This window comes from Diadema antillarum, unplaced genomic scaffold (genome assembly GCF_040938485.1).
Source record: "Diadema antillarum isolate AM-2024a unplaced genomic scaffold, OU_Dant_1.0 seq00001506_RagTag, whole genome shotgun sequence".
NCBI classification, from domain to species: domain Eukaryota; kingdom Metazoa; phylum Echinodermata; class Echinoidea; order Diadematoida; family Diadematidae; genus Diadema; species Diadema antillarum.
Genome location: NW_027272240.1, coordinates 506,582 through 522,331, shown reverse-complemented (window position 1 = coordinate 522,331; position 15,750 = coordinate 506,582). Strand labels below are relative to the sequence as shown.

The following is a 15,750-nucleotide window of genomic DNA, read 5'->3' as shown; positions in this document are numbered from 1 at the left end:
ATCGATAAGAGGTGATAGAAGAAAGATGATAAGGAAATAGTTGCTCGAGCGGTCAGCAGCTCCGATCAGCAGTTTATACGTACACCTCAGTCTTATTCACAAACACAATACAATGTCGTCATCATCAAACAGAGAAAATATTATCTTTTCAGCGATACTATAACACTGGTCACGTAGTTGTATAAAGATATAAATGATCAAATCGGCACAATAACAGTCATAATCAGTTATATTTTCATCATTTTCTTCTTTATTCTCTTTATTCCAGAACTTTAATCACAACATAATCTCATAGGCTTATTGTGACACAAAATGGTCAATTTATTTGCATTGAAACTCTTCACAAACCTATAGATTGGTCATGTTAAGTATCATAATGACCAGATTTTTGTGCATGAGAGCAAAGTTTATCAGTTATACAATGTATCACAGCTAGATTCGTTGCAGTTTCCTCAAAATCGGAATTTACATAAAAAGGATGCAGCTCAAATTAAACAGTATTTAGGCCTATTATAGATTCTCTCAAGTATATTATCATGCATTATAAATTCAGCTTTGCGCTTTTTTTCTTTATTTTTGCACATATAGCAGCACACTGGTAAACTTCATCCATTCTTCTCATGTTTATGCGCCTTGCATTTCTCATCCTGAATTCATTTTCCCCCGTTTCTTGTCATTCCTCTTTATTAGAGGAGCTCCAGTTACAGCTCAGTGACTAATCAACGTTAATAGGAAAGCATCCAGTTTTCTCGCTCCTCAAATCTATGGATAAAAAACCCCACCAACACTACCATCTACACCACCATCAGTAACAAATACACAACTATGAATACTTAATTTTTTTTGGAAAAAATATAAAGATAAAAACCCTAAAGCAATAAGAACACTATACCCCTCCAATTACCTTATCCGAAAAACGGTAACAACTAGTAATATTACATACTGGAATATATACACTGAAAAAAAACACACACACACGCACACACACATATTCCACAGGAAGAGTTGATAACAACATAAAAATCATCTCGCTATGATAGCAGCATTTATATGCAGACTGCAGAGAGATGATGTAAATTTATGATAGGCATGCGTGCCGTCTAAAAAATCTTCGGCATTGAGATAGCGCAAAAACAAGACTCTGTGATGCACTGGTGTAAAGAGCGCCATCACAAGTTTCATCCCCCCTCCCAGTTCTATTTTTGCGGAGGCTGTTCGGGTCAATATTGAAGAACAACATGTATGCCACAATTTCGTCGCAAATCGATAAACCTATATTTCAAATAGGTTTATTGATTAAAGGTCATCCCCAGGAGAATAAAATAAATAAAAATTTATAGTTAAACTAGCAAGTAATTAACAATGCACTATACTTAGCTGTATAATTAACTGTATAGGTCTTGGTATTTGAATTTTGTAAATACGCCACACATGCACACTTTTTTATTTGCATTGTCGGTTTGAATCCTAGGGGCATTAGCTTAGATTTATCATGAGCAATAAGATACCGTTCCATCTTGTGATAGTAAACAGGCTCGAAATTATGTTACGCAGCACAGGTAAATTGCGTAAAATTAATTAATACAATTGTATTATAGCTTTCCACGAATTTATGAATCAATATGATTTTGGCAGACACACATTAATGACAAAATACTGTGTTTCCACCAAATACTAATGTTATTCCATCGTTAAGTCAGAGCTTTATGAAATCTATAGAATGTGGTCTCCCGAATAATGTCTCTGAAGAGCTTGCTTCCAAAAGGCGCTAAATCGATTGAAATATGATGGATTAAGGCGCTATCAATCGATTGAAATATGATGGATTTAGCGCCTTTTGGAAGCAAGCTCTTCTATGCAGAACAAACCCGAATGTCTCACCTAAAACCTATGACATCTAGCCAAAACATCAATAACCGATTATAATAACTAACTGATCGAGACTATTCCGACGACTGTTTCACTAATGACAAAGACCCCAAATCCATCGAATGCAGTGCATGTCTCTCAGTGCATCGATCCGAGTCAGTATAACGCCTCTCACCGCCAAACCGCTACTAATGATAGCCGCATTTTAACACATGTATATATATATGAAAACATCACAAGTTTGCGAAGGTAAAACCCAGAATTGTCAATTCAATGAGAAACAAAATGGCAATTTCTGCAGCAAACTTTCCCAGGAATCACAACCAGTATTTATTGTTGAGACTCCGAGGTCAATGATGGCTGACTTCTGCATGTAGAGACGTGACAACAAAAAATCACTCTGATTCATATCAATAGACTATTGGCAACAGGACAGTAGTGATCTGCGTGCTTTATAACATATAGATATAGATATAAATATAAATTGATGACTCTCCGATAGGTCCGATTTTGACGAAACAGTAATGATAATCATTATACCATAAATTCATTTTCATTCAGCTTCGTCTTTTATTATGTCAAATTATTGGGGCCTATCTCACCTTGATTTTGATTTGATTTGATTATCATATCTTTATTGTCCAATATAAATTCAGTGTTCGCATGATTTAACAATACAGATACATAGTTATAATATGCATACATACACATTTCAATATAGGGCCCTACAAAAAATAAAAAGTAACATAGATACAATGAGATTAGTAAACATACGCATAATTAGAATAATGATATGATTACATTCACTATAATATTTTCCAAAGTATAATAACTAAACATAATCCTATAGTGCCTATTATATGTTTCCTGCAAATATTTTGAATATGATAATATATAAACCTATAAAACTTGAATATATTAACCATCTCATAATATTTATATAACTATATATTGCACGAATATCACTAGTCATTAATATCAATTAGACTCTGGACATTTTGATTTGATTGAGTGTATCAGTGATTAGATTATATCCATACACTCTGTAGCCTGTAATTATCATCATACATTGCAGAAAATGACGAGTGGATTTATGAGCTGGACAGTGCCACGTTAAACGTTGACCGCAGCCCCTCCGGTTTTTCTCGATTTCTTAAAGATCATGTGACTGAAATTTCTTTCTGCACGAAAGTCAGGTGCCATGACATGAGGATTTAATCCTCCACGAGAAGCGGATTAACGTTAATACCATTGTCAGGCGACGTGTCGGCACAGAACTCCAAAGTTCTCAGCATGTCGTCTGTTAGGAGCACTTGAAACAGGATACAGGTATAAACTTTGCCCTCAATTAGAACCTGTGCAATGTAAGTTGTCGCCTATACCAGACGTTCTATCTCAAAAATGTTATTGATGAGAACTCTTTGCTCTGAGGCTACGTAGACGGAGTATAGGTGGACGGTAGCGAGCATACATAGCTATGGAGTACAGTGGGATGCGGATACACATAAACAAGAGGCAGACCGTACACCTAAACGATACGTATTCTTGATGACAGTATGACCGATGACAGCTGCTGCACCTGTAACGTGTTAGAAGTACGACCGTCGGATCATGTAAGTATTGCCCAATTTTATTTTGGCCGCATTTGTTCGCCCGAGAACAACACGTATATTGGTGTAAATTAATGAGCATTTTTGCAATCACATAGACATTGAAAAGACGAGTCTTGTACATGTTAGGGCCTACTACTACCGCGGCTGTATGGAACCAAGGACCAAGGTCAGGGAAGCTGGTAGTGGTAGGCCTACGTACTAGCATATGACTAGACACCCTATACACTGGATAAGTAACTCAGTCTCATGAGTCATGCATACTGTAGTAGTGTCCGAGCGTCAACTGGAAGGTACCGGTAGCTGCTGCATGCGGTAATCACCAAAAATGCAACACAAAACTGTACTAACTACAAATGCTGAGAAATTCACATTTCACAGAAGAAGCAAGAGTCAATTTATCACAAGATTTTATCGTGTAGCGTTAAAAATTGTTCGAAGTGTTCATGATGTTAAAAAATGAAGTGTTGCCTGTTGGACCTTTTAGTTTTTACCGTACACTATATAATGTGAGATTTGAGCCTCATTTGTCGTTTTTCTCTTGGTTGTCTGCTCAATGCAAATGTATATGGTGAATTGGGGGTGTGAATACTGTGAAAACATGATATATTCGCGGCATGAATTTTTCGTGAATTGGAGCCGACGGCCACTGGCATTCAAAGCACAGTGTAATGGTGTTAGACAAGATTTTTTGCATGCATTTTAATTTTGCGAATCTTCGCGCTGGCGAAATTCGCGGAATTAAAATGCATTGAACATTCTTCGTTTTACAGTTAGTGATTCTGGTGCATGAATTACTAGACTCTAGATGTAAAGATGTGGAGCATTCCATTACGAAAATAGTGTCCGGACTTGTAAAGCAATTTTTGCAATGTTCACTAAAAGATAACTTTTTGCAGAGGGGTTGACTTGAAGTAGACACCTATATTTTCTAAAAATTGGAGTGAATTATTCAAATAATTTTGCAAAATTCATAATTTTCAGGACTTTGTGAATAATTGGTGTTATTTTTGCTGTAAATTTCATCCCCTGAGTTTGGAATTCAGAGCACAAAAAAGAAGTGTCCGGTACACAATACACTCTCCTATGGTCCTCACATAAATTACCAGCGTCTGCTAGCATATTAATATACAGAACTGTAGCAAATGTGAGTGTTCAGTCATTTTGCGGTGGGTGTATGGTACCGGCTGGTACAGTAGATGTTCTGTAATTGTTTCATGGATGAATGAAACGGCTCTTGCCGCCAATATGCTTCCTGTTGCAAACACAGGTAATTGCTCTACACTTCGCATGTAATATTACTAGAATACAAAGCCAAAGGATAAGGTGAGTGGTACATAACATGTTACGTTGAAAAAAAAATCAAAAACATTAAAGGTGAAGTGACTGTTGGCTGGCTTGCTTGACTGTTGCCAAGTTTTTGTCAAGTCTAGTAGGTAAACATGCATGTTTACCCAGACTTCATGATCATAGTTGAACAAATTCAGCAAGTAATTCCCTTTTTTTTTTCATGCATGGCCAAGAGTTTGCCAAGACTTCCTCATTACAATATGTCCCTATCACGCATACCCCACCACTTTGCCAAATGTGGCTGGGACTGTGAGTGTGTGCATCCATGTGTAGGCTATAACAAGGGTAGTGTAGTGTAGAGTGATAAAAAAAAATCAATAAATAAGGGGGGGGGAGGGGCATAAGGTCTTTCCAAAATTTCTTTCCAATCTTCTATCATGGCATGGTGCAAAAAACATCAGGGTGAGAGATGTGGGAGTGAATCTTCCGCTTTCCCAAAGTGAGCACATGGACTGTGCAGGATCACAATCAGGACAGTGTGTGCAAAGCCTGCGGTTAGCGCTAGTGTACACGTATACATGAGCAGAGCAGTGTGGATAGCAGCAAAGTTGCTGTATTGTATACTTGCCCTGGTGAGCTAGCAGTCTGTCTAGCTAGGTCAGTGGCACTCTTTGCCAGCTATTAGAGTGCATGCCATGTAATCATGATAATCAACCTATTGATTGTGGGCATCTTCGGCATGGATATGGCCACAACTTTTTATTTGTCTTCCTATTTCGGGCAGAGGTGTAAGAAAACGATTAATGGAAAGGTGAATGTGTGCTTTGTTGCTGAGGCTTGAGACTTGTTGTGTGTGATGCTGATGCAAAACAGTCCAATTCAGGTGGAAGATAAATATTGTGAACAGGTGCAAATTATGTTTTAAGTAGCACTTATGGACAAGTTTTATTAAGATTTAGAATTCTGAAGTGGTACCCTGGACAATTGAATATTGATACAAACTTATAAGGGTAGTGTATCAAAGTGTATTGTCCATTTTCATTTCTGTATCACTTGTTTTAATCCTTATTATTATTATTATTATTATTTCGTTTTATTTATACAGGGTGGCCCCGTCAGTAATCAAGTACTGTTTTCCAGGGGGCCCTGTAAACACATACATACAAGGTAACAATCGCAACAAATAACATTTACATAACTCCGAATAGTACATCAAAGAGAACAGAACTAATCGTAACATTGGGAAAATGAAGAATGAGAATAAATGTAGCAGTTTGCAACCGGGATGGAAAAAAAATGCAACTTACTGTCTGAGTTTATAAAGAAAAATGCACCCCTATAATGAATATAAACATGTCATATATACACATGTATCACAATATACATGCCTGAGAAGAAAAAAAAATGTCCCAAGAAGCCATATTTCTATCATTTGATGAGCACTGTGTCATATTCTAACTGTTATTATCCATGGTATTTGCATTAACATTTCCCTAGCTCTCATTTGAGTTTCATCTGGGCAGTGTAGGCCAATTTTCTATTTCATTTGCAGTATTATCGTCCTTGGCTCTAAGTACAGGGGCAACACATTCTTACAACTTTACAAAATCCTGTAGGTTAAAGTCCACATGTCTATTTCAAATTTGCAGATTAATCCATTCAAGAGTTATGATTTTTTTTTAAAGGTTTGATGCAGTCATCACTGATTGTATGAGGAGAAGTGATTATAGTTTGTGATCAAATGGAAAATTGTATAAAGAAAATGATTTCACAAAATTTCATTTTCTTTTTTAAATGAAAAGTGGACATTGCTTTGACATGTTTACTGACATTCAGATAATGTACATGTATTATTCACAGGAAAGTTGTTATAGGTCAAAAGTCAATAGCTCATATTGATAATGATAATTAATATCATTTATATAGCGCTGAATACTGTTTCTAAGTACATCAATCCGGAAAAAAAAAATTTGTAGGTCACTGCACTTGGTTTAAAATGTACTTCTTGAATGATACTCCAGCAAGGAGTGTCCATTTGTCATATTGTTTGGTTGGAAAGAGAAATAGAGCAATTGTTACCTAAAATGATGATGCTGTGGAAGATGTGGATGGCTACTACCGTTGCAAATAGCCAAAAAAACTTTTGTTTTCTGGCTGAAGATGCCATAAGGTACAAGTTGTTCATGTTGAAATACAATGTATTGTATCATTTGGTGTAATGGGGGGAAAATAGAAAAATATTTCCTTTATAAGGAGAGAGACTGAAGGTCAGTCGTCCACCAGTGTTCAGGATCATTAAGTTTCATCGAAACATATTTTATGCAATTTATTAGTGTCATTACCTCTTATAATGTACATCGGATATCATGGTTGTGTGAAAAGCAGTGGCGGATCTAGAGGAGGGCGCAACCGGCTTACGCCTCCCCTTTATTTTTCGTTTAAAAACAAAAGAAATAAAAAGAAACAAATGAAATGAAACCTGGAAGTGGCACCAGAAATATTAGTTGCGCCCCCCTTTACAGAATTCCTGGATCTGCTCCTGAAAAGTTGTAGGCATTCCAGTTGACTGAGTGCCACATTTACAATTATTGTAAGTTACTGTATTTTTTGGCTTAGACTCTTTGCTGTTTATGTGTTTATATGTGAATCACTTGCAGAAAAATATGTTTGCTCTTAAAGGGCTGGTATGGTATTGTTTGAGGTACGGATTCAACCTTTAACTTTTTGCAAGATTCTGAGAAACCACTCAATAGAACATGCAATTCTCAGAGGAATTAAAAAGTTTATTTGATGAAAATCAGATTTGATTGGAAGATGTTGTACATACTATCTTTTTTTTTTTGTGGGGGGGGGGGTGGATAATGTTGGTTTAGTTGGAGGAGTTAGGTTTAAAGATTTTGTGGTGTAGGATAGGGATTAGTGTTAAGGTTAAGTTGGAGGAGTAAGGAGATGGCGTGTCAGATGAAAACTGAAAGCAGATCAAACAGTGTCAGAACAAATATCCGTAATTTGTAAACCCTTCATAATACCCTGTACTACAGGGCCATGGCATTGACAAATTTTGTTTCTTTGTTATGAGTCATTTCTAGCATGTCACGCACCTCAAAGTCAAGTCAATATTGACTGAAGCAAAACAAGTGTAGGATTGGACTTAAGTTCCTTGAAGTGTTAGGAATTGTAAAGATGTTTTGAAGTCAGTGGAAAATAGGGCCCAAGAACAGTGATTGTATTTGTAGCACGATGTACACAGCGCATGCATGAAGTACGCACTTAGCCCTTTTATAGTGTCAACATCAAGTGTCCTATAAAACAGAAAAGAGAGAAAATATCAGGAGGGCGATAATCTTCAAAGTGCTCTTGTACACAACGTGTAGGTCTGAGAGATGATACTACTCCATGGTTTTAGTCTTCCGTCTTCTGATAGTCCTTGCAAATAATATTTGTAATGAGGCTAGCACTGTGTGGAACTACAATAGTAAATATTAGTATATGATCTGATCACATGTATTCATGTTTTGATAGGACTGGCTAATGTCATGGTCAACAACTTTGGTGAAAATGATTGTCTATGGTGATATTCATCTGAACAGAATGTGACTCTTCTTTGCTTTTTCAAGAAAGTTTCCAAAATCATTTTACTGGTAGATTGTATCTCGTGCAAGTTTCTCAAAAGTTGCACAAAGTTGCAGCTTGGGCTATAGATGCTCTCTTTTGTTATCATAACAGTTTTTATCTTTAAATATGTTATTACAAACAATGGAGTTGCAATCCAAGGATTTATATATATTTAGCCATATTTTGAATGTAAAGTTTGCAGACTCATTTGACTCTTTGGTTTCTATGTGATGGTTTTGATTTTTAAATTGTCATTTTCAGAATATTGGATACTTTTATTTGTACGTATTGTATTTCAGTGGTACATAGAATATTGCAAAGAAATTCTGGCAAGACACTAGGATATGTTGATAACTCTTTATGGATCATCCAAAGTCATAACTCCAGTAATTTGTGTTCATTTTTAATAGTAGATTGATTCTGAATGCATACAAAGGTACTTGCTTTTAAAATGTTGCATTGTTAGATGATGCATGTAATACCAGGTCATTTTAGATTACAATGTGCGTGAATTTCATTATTGTTGACTCTAAAGTATCTAGAACACATCTTGGTTGTATTAGAAAAGTGCTTTGTAGTTTTGCATGCTTTGGTGACCACATTCAAACTTGAAAGTGGGTACAGTTCAGTGCCACTGCAATGTACAGTGTAAGCGGTGGTTTTATTTTCGCGCTTTTCGCGCTTTGAGGTTGAACCGGGAATTTAACATCACGCAAAAATGTTTTGAATTCATCGGTTGTTACAATGCTATCATTACCCATCACGAATTTAAACACACGCGAAAAAGTCGGCACCGATGGAAACCGCGAAAGTTTCTGTACGCGAAAGAAACCACTTTTACAGTAGCATGGCCATCAGTGTTTACTGGTGTAAAGACTTTCCTGTGCGTTTTCTCTCCCCCCCCCCCCCCCCCCCAACATAATCACACAATTTGATAATATTTTCTTATTTTATTACACTGGAGGGTGCAAACAGTTCTGCTTGGGTGGCAATGGTTCATGGGATAATGGCACTAAGTAAGAAATGACCTCAGCTGCCTATACATGTATATGTACTTATTGTAGTCCAGGGGACGCTAGCTATAACTCTGGCTCTTTTTAATGACCCTGGGAACGAATAAATGGAAGAAAGGAACACAATAGATAGAGGAGACTGGCGAGTTATTTGTAGTGGTCTTCATTGAAAGATCTGTGAGAGGTACAGTGCAGTCATTTGGCTCAATCAGTCTCCATTTTGCATTTCCATGACTTCATTGCAGCTGAGGGATGCGATGTGAAAGATGTGTCAGATGCTTGATACCCTTTCCGATGGGTCGTGTTGTTTGGATGTGTGGGTTTGCTTGGGGAGGGGTGTTTATGTGTGAAGAGGTTGCAGCATCGCCATGTGAGGAGAGATCTGAAAAGAACTGTGTGGATTCTTTGGTAGCTCTTAACAAGAACTGAGCGAGATAGTGTAGCTGTTCAGGGTGAGTGCCAGTTTATAGGTTCCAACTCTGGCTTTTTCATGAGACTAACTGTACCTCTGTATTGGTTACGGGATTTGCAGTTCTTGTTACACATGGTGATGATGTTTAACAATTCTACAAGATTTGACTGAAATGAGATAGATAAATTGGTTAAATACATAGAACTGGCATGAAAATGAAAAAACATTGCATGCCACATGTTTCTTAAGTTGATGTTTTGATTCTGCAGGTTTATTAAAAGATGCGAAAGTCATCTTACCTGGCCGAGCACGAAAAATTACTCATACAAAAATATCCCCCTTGTACAGTTAACAGCAAAATAGTGGCAAAATAATAACAAGAGTCTGTATTAAAAGACTAAACTCGGGGTACGAATAAGCACAAAATGTGCAAATGTAAGCTGTCTTTTCTTCTTCCAGGGAAATCTCTTTTGTAATAGTGCTTGCTCCACAGTGAAGGAGCAATTTGAGGAAGGCTGTCCAACCTATAACTGTATGTTGGTTTGAAAAGGGCATGTCCTGTAGGCATTTGAAAGACATTTCACTGTACATTTCTGCCTGTACGATAAACACAGTGTATGATAGAAAGCTCTGTATTCTTTCTTTCAGACTTGCTTTTGTAATAGTTTTACTTTCTCAGTCTGTAGTGGGCTTTCAAAAGAGCGGGTCATGATTGTATATAATATGTTTGTTTATTCATTTATTTATTTATTCATTCATTTATTCATTTATCTATCTATTCCTCTCTATCTGTCTATCTATACCCCTAGTATGTATAGCACTGTGCATATTTAATATTTATTCATTTACAATGTAGATGGTATAAAATGAATAGCATGTGAACATTGCTAATCCTGTAGTCCCAATAATTGTAATACTGTATGGTGCTGAATGTTTGCATTATGTGCCTGCATAGTATTTCTACTGAATTCTACGTCATGCAGTATCCATGGTAACAGATGACGCAATCTGGGATTCCGTTTGTGCCGTATGGCATTGTAGCACACCAAGAAATTCATTTCAATAATGTAGGAATATTTGATAGAAATGCACAGATTTACCGTTCATCTGAAAGGTGTTCTTTTCTTCTTCTTTCTTTTTTTTTTTGTATTGTACATGTACACACATCGTAGGCTGTGCCCATCAATACAGTGTTTTGAATGCACTGTATAGTTAAAGCCTTAATTGCTTTTTGTTACTGCTAAAAGAACTTGGATCAATTATTCACTCAAACTGTGTGGCTGTACATGTAGTATACAAACGTATTGTATTCATATGGTCATTAATTGATGTATTTCAATCTACAGTTGTATAAATTTGTGTGTGTTTGTGTGTCTGTTTTTTAAATGTACGTGTACATTTTGTATAGTGTGCCATGGGAGCACATATTGGTAGTGTACCATGCAGATACTGACTGGAGGGATTTACTTGGGGCCTACAATTGTACATATACTGTATATCTTTGCTTGTGTGTCAGTGCTGTGTGTGTTTGTAAATTTAAGTCAGTCTGTCAGTTTGTCTGTCTGCCTGTCTGTCAGTCTTGGGTAATAATGGATAATCACTTAATCAGCCTGATGAGCTGTGCCATTAAGGGATTCTCGAAACGGGTGAAAAAAATGAATCGGGGATTACAGCTGACAGCATGGCAGAGTACCTGCCATGTGGTACAGCAATCATTCGCCTGCATTATACATACCTAGAGTAGTACTGTATTCGCTGTGCTACCTACAATGTACCTCAGTGGTTCTGATTGGTAGGTTACTACCTTTTATAGAGTTGTGGACTTTTGATCACCAAGCAGGTATTTTTTGAAATGTGCCTGATGTTGCTTGTGAAAGAGATGAACTGATTAAAGTGGTTCTTTCTGCTAGCATTCATTGCAGATCTAAGGAGTACATGTATTATCAAGGAGTTACCTCCTTGTATGTAGTTTGTATGTAGTTTGTATACCTCAGGTTGACATGTCATTTATATAACAACATACATAGGCGCCTACACTGTATGTTTCTTTGTTGATGCATTTATTGATTCAGAGAGTAACCACTCATTTATTCATTTAGTGAAATTTTTGCTTGTACATTTGTATTAAAGCTCATATATTTTTCAGTAAAGCTTGAACAAAGAACTGACTAAAATGTTCAAGCATTTTCAGACACTAACAATTTTGATACCAGAAGGATATATGTACACACTAGCTGTGGTTTTATTTGACGTGAACGCTGACTATCGAAATGTCATCTAATACAAATTCATACTGAAATGACGGTCAGAGCATCATTTCAAAGTATATCTTGATAGTGAATCACATTTGCTGATGTGTCTGAATGTATGGCGATCATAGAACAGTATTTCTACTGGGTGGGGCTTAAAGTGAGTGCGTGTGAAAGGTGACCTTACAACGTACCTCTCATTTCCATGGATGAGAGCCGGGCAGGGGGTAGCGGCGACCACAATAACATACAATGTAATGTGCGTAAGGTATTAAACTGCGCATCAATGTCTGTTTTTTTCTCTAAACGGTGGAGGTGATGCATGTGTCTGAACAGTTCACTTGCTATATGATGAAGATTTTTATCGGATGCATTATTGAGTTTCAACAATCTTTTCTTGGTATTTTAAACTTTTTGTGTCTGAACAGGGGATGAGCCATATGAAAAAGACAAGCCAACACTGCAGCAACCTTCATGTTTAAGTCCTTAAAATGTGACATTCATGTACCTGCCCCTCTGATGTTCTGATGGAGGGCAGAAATTTGTGCGACGTGCAATTAAACACACAGCTATTTTAATGCAGCCAATCACTGGCCTTGGCGGTCGCAGAATGTCAACCATGTGCTATGTCCATGTAATAGACAAGATGATACCTGGTATTTTGAAGACACATACCATGCCATATCAATTTAGAAGGTGTTCTTTTGAAGGTCAGGGTTTATTGTACACTGTACAAGCAGCATAAGTACCTACACTGTACAATGTCTACATACAATATGCATGTATGCACAGTGCAAGTCAAGTGACATACATCACACAAAGCCAGTCTCATTAAATGTTCAAGAGATACAATTGTACAGATAGATTTCCACGCAAGACCATGTTTTATGTCTTTTTTGGGGCTTGTTATTATCCTGGGTAATCAATAATTATAATACCATTCAAAATACATGTACACTGTAGCTACATATGTACACGTACATGTACAGTGTAGCTTGCAGTAAAATTCTGTATCAACATGACATGACAGGGACAGATGAAAAGAGTCATGAGAGTATTTTCTTGCCTAGTTGAACAGTGTCTCGATCTAGATTCATAGTGCATGCGGGAATTACAAGTGAACACATTATTTCAATTTCAATTTCAATGATTTATTGTCATGCATTTTATAAGCAAAATTAAAGCAGTACTTAGAGACGAGACAGTGTTCATTCTTTATGTTTGGCAAAGGTGTGATCACAGGATCCAAAACTTTGTGGTGACTGCTGTGAGTACATTATACCTTCAGATACCATTTCGTTTAAAAAAAGAAAAATGAAAATGTGAAATTTGTAAACTATTGCATTGTATACATATGCTTTGAAAATTTGTTTCTTTTTTCTTTGTTTTAACACCACTTTAATTTTCTCTGTGTGTGTTTTTTTCCTCTAATTTTGCATAATTTATGTTTGCCTTGTGATGGGTTTGATTTGTTAATGCGCAAACATTGCCATTTGTTTGGCCATGAAATGACTTGCTGTCACCACCAGTGGCTGTCACTATGAGAGGTATTATAAAAAGCAAATATAAAAGCCCTCTACCTTTTAGTTTATTTGTTTGCAATCTTGTACCATTCACTTTTAGGTGTTATGTAAGGACTAGGTTTGACATTAAACACTTGCCAGTCTGGTGTTAGTTCAAGCAATAATGCTACTGAGGAGGATGAATGAATGAGAATGAATGAGAATGAATGAGTTAAAAACACAGTATGACAACATACAAATTCTTAAGTGTGCAGAATTGCTCAAAGCAAGCATCAAATTTGAAGAGCAGTTTGAGAAACCCTGCCATAGAGGGAGGGGCTAAGAATCTTAAGTATTATTACTTGTAATGTCAATATAAAACACAGATTTTGGTCTTTTTTGTTTGAGTTTTTATACATTAGTACACATATATTAAAAGGATTTTGATACACTGTTGGCATATTAAATTTTTTTACAAATTGCACCGGCATTCAATGCATAGCAAGTGTAGACAAGAATTTTGGCATACATTTTTTATTTTGCTAATCTCGACTCCTCGCGATATTTGCGACAAGTTCATTACTGTGACACGGTAAGGGAATTATATTTTCATGAATACCTGATTAATTTGCCTCATCCCAGTAAAATTGTTTATTTGTGAAGGTTATTTACATGAAAGACTTCATCTGAAGTGCAAAGGGGCAATATCAAATACAAATTTATATAAAGCACCAGTGTTTCTAGTCAGGATTTCCAGGAGAGTTATTTTACAATACCTCCAACATAATTTTTGTCATGGATATGGTTTTCGAAGACGAGCTGAGATCATTTGATGTCCCAAACCACTTGGTATCTAATATCTTTAATAGCCTTGGTCAGCCAGTCCTATAGGCTTCACTTGTAAACAGAATATGTACACTATACTAAAGAAAAAGAATGTGGCCAAGGGGAAATACAATTTTATTTAGGGAGAGATTGTCAGCTGTGATTTTTGTACTGCACGCAGTGTTTCATTTTAACGAGTGTTCACGAGAAAAGATTGTCAGTGGCGCACAAAAGAAAAGAAAAGATTTCTCTGCAGTGCTTGGCTTCTCTGTTCACTGCGGTGTAGGCTTATGACTAATCACAGGACAACAAGAAGTTACTACCAGTTGCTAAGATGCGTACACTAAGGAAGGAGATTTTAGTGGTTGCCATATAGAGCATGTTCAGAGGGCCTTTAGTACTGGATGTCAAACTATTTGCTCTCAGTTTTGGTCCACTATTAGGGGGGTTCACATGTACACCAATTAGCGGGATACAAATCTCGAGATTTGCATCGTGATCGGTATCTCGAGTTTTTTGCACATGTGGACAGAAAAAACCCGATAATTAGCGGGATAAGCATCGCGATGCTAATCCCAAGAAATCTTGCGCTAGTTCATCAATTAGCTGGATAATAGGCCCCGCGCTGGTACGTGTGAACGGTCGGGATTAGAATCTCAAGTTTTTATATCCCATCATACTTCACCTCTTTCACCTCTTTGGCGCACCACAACAACCGCGCACGAACCACACCACTGACGCGCAAAAAACAATGGACAAAGGGAAGCGCCCGCGTGCAGTGATAGAGAAGGGCGCTGTGTGACCCAGTTTGCAGGCTTTGCTGTTATCTCTATCGGCAATTAGCGGGATAATTCTGTACGTGTGGATGCTTGCAAAAAACTCGAGATTCCGAGTGCGATCGCTATCCCGCTAATTTGGTACGTGTGGACGCTCGCAAAAAATCTAGAGATATGGAGTGCGATCGTCATCCCGCTATTTTGTACGTGTGAACCCGGCTATTGTCATACTGTGAACAAAGAAAGAAATTTTATACCATTGCTGTACAAAATGTATTTGCCAAAATAAAACCAGTATACAATATAGCTTGTAAATGATTACAAGTATGCACATTTGAGGTTGAAACCTGTGTTTCCGGACAGCATTTTACTCTAAATTTCCAACAAGATTTCAATGTATGTACAGGGAATTCATCTGTGCACAGTATGGTATTGTATGTGTACACAGTCATTATTGTCAATGATGCATTATCAGAGCGTATTAGGATTTCCTCTGCAAGTTGAGCTAGGTGTGACTGAGCTTTGACACAGTGTACAGTAGTTACAGACGATTGCTATTCCCAAAACTACTCTATGTGCATGTTCATAT

The 15,750-nt window shown here is 37.0% G+C and overlaps 1 protein-coding gene across 1 annotated transcript in view; it reads left to right on the top strand.

Annotated features, from left to right (window-relative positions):
* Positions 1-3,438: 3,438 nt before the first annotated feature.
* Positions 3,439-15,750, top strand: part of LOC139710173 (dyslexia-associated protein KIAA0319-like protein) — a 74,499-nt gene continuing 62,187 nt past the window's right edge. Inside the window, exon 1 of the mRNA XM_071622106.1 lies at positions 3,439-3,482. The gene's annotated coding sequence lies outside the window, so the exon portion shown is untranslated. The remainder of the gene's footprint in view (positions 3,483-15,750) is intronic.